Source organism: Vulpes vulpes, chromosome 10 (assembly GCF_048418805.1).
Source record: "Vulpes vulpes isolate BD-2025 chromosome 10, VulVul3, whole genome shotgun sequence".
Classification (NCBI taxonomy): domain Eukaryota; kingdom Metazoa; phylum Chordata; class Mammalia; order Carnivora; family Canidae; genus Vulpes; species Vulpes vulpes.
Window position 1 is genome coordinate 53990295 of NC_132789.1, and position 2162 is coordinate 53992456.

Here is a 2162-nt window from a genome sequence, read left to right on the forward strand (position 1 = left end):
AGTGCAACTTTCATTCAGATGGTAATCAATTGTGATTGTGGGTGTAAATTAGTGGCAGGCCCAGGGCTGCCTTTGATGTTAGTTGGGTTTTCACTGCCCAAAAATAAATACCAAATTCATGACTGTCTTTATCAGTTAAAGCCATAATTTTTAGTTATGTTTTCTAATAAAAACAAGCAGCCGAAATTGTTCCAAGAAGAATTAGGAGACCAAATAGAGCAATAACCATAGAAAAACTAAAAATATTGTTACTGAGCTTCAATTTTAAAAAGTAACAGACTTTGGGGCAGCCCCGGGGGCTCAGCGGTTTAGCGCTGCCTTCAGCCCAGGGCCTGATCCTGGAGACCCGGGATCGAGTCCCATGTTGGGTTCCCTGCATGGAGCCTGCTTCTCCGTCTGCCTGTGTCTTTGCCTCTCTCTCTGTGTCTCTCATGAATAAATAAATAAATAAAATCTTTATTTAAAAAAAAGGTAACAGACTGAAGATTATAAATAGATAAGTTCTAGTTGACCTTCAAGGAACAGAATATTCCTCATTTATTCAAGTTGACTTTACAGCATATAAGAAATTGAAATTTTTCTCAATTCAAATTATGAGACTAGCACAATATCAGAGTGTAAGAGAGGAATGCTTTGAAGAATACATAATTCTCATCTTATATAAACAATTTAAGGAAATCAGAAAAGGCTGAACATTTTGCTCACCAGTCAGGATGTATGGTGGGGCAGAGCTGGAGAGTGAGACAGTCAAGCTACCCCAGAGGTTGGAAAAACCATGCCAGGCAAAGAACTTGCATCAAGACCAGGACTGAAATACATTCATGTGAGTGATTTAGCTCAAGAGGTCTGAACACCGGATGTCATGGAGTCTGGTGAGAAGGCTTCTCCCAAGAGGATGCCAAAAGATGCACAGATGAAGGCTGAAATCCTGAAGGATATGGAGATACAGAATGTGAGGCGTGAGTTGTAAATCAGGTGTTGGAGTTTGCCTTACAAATTGTGACCACCATCCTAAATGATGCAAAAATTCATGCAAAGCCATGCTACGATAGCTATTGTTGGTGCAGATCATGTGCACTGGCCACCCAGTGTTGCTCTGACCAGTCTTTTACTTCTCTTCCTTAGAGTTTTTATTAGATATTTCCAGGCAAAGTAATCAACCCTCTTTTCCATTGATCAAGCCATATTCAGGCCCTACAGTGCCACTCGATTGACATTGTTTAACTGCTCCAAATTACACACTCAAGCCTCTACCAAAAAAAGCAACTACTTCTGCAAGAAGAAAAACAGTTCCATGACTGAATGTTGGTTCAGTTGCTAGCGGGCCAAGTACTCCCACTATGGGCACACAAACCCCACAAACCATGTCTGTTTCGGCTAAGATAGGGACTCCAACATCCCTCACAAGGCAAAGGATTGCAGTACAGATACCCATTTCAAAGTTCTCAGCTGTGAAAGCATCAATTCCTGCCATATCAGCAGTTCAGAATGTTCTGATTAATCCATCGCCAGTAACGTTTTCATTGCAAAATACTACCAATGACTCATCAAAGGCATTAAAACAAGATGTGAAGATGGTAATAACAGTGATGACAATGGCCACTATCATTTATAGTCCAACCTTGATGCATGTAACATGTATACTTGGTCTTGAGACCATTGTACTGAAATTCAACATGCATATTGGATGTTTTACAGTTGTTTTAGAAAATTTAAATACTATTTATTGAGTAAATATAGTTACCATACTTTTCAGCTGAGATGTAAGATTTTCTTTATAAGTAATCATTTTTGATCAGCCTTTAAATGTAAAAAATGAAATTGTCATTCATCAAAAAAAAGAAAAGATTCTTTAAAAGAAAGAGAAGAGGAGATAGAAAACTACCTAACACATTTTACTGACTAGTATGTCCTGAAAAACAAAGCTAGAGAAGGACAAGATAAAAAATATATGCATGATCCCACATAAGAACAGTGAAGCAAAATCTTAAATAAAATGTAACAAATTAAATTCAGCTGTGTAAAAAGAATAAGTAAATAAATAGATAAATAAATAAATAAATAAGTCTAGCAGTGTTTTAAAAGAACAATTCATCAAATCCAAAGAGGATTTATCCCAGAATTGCTAAAGTAGCTCAGGATTAGAAATATATCAATTTAGT

At 37.1% G+C, this 2162-nt stretch overlaps 1 pseudogene; it reads left to right on the plus strand.

Annotated features, from left to right (window-relative positions):
* Positions 1–862: 862 nt before the first annotated feature.
* On the plus strand, positions 863–1615 carry LOC112914966 (transcription initiation factor TFIID subunit 9-like; annotated as a pseudogene).
* Positions 1616–2162: the final 547 nt, after the last annotated feature.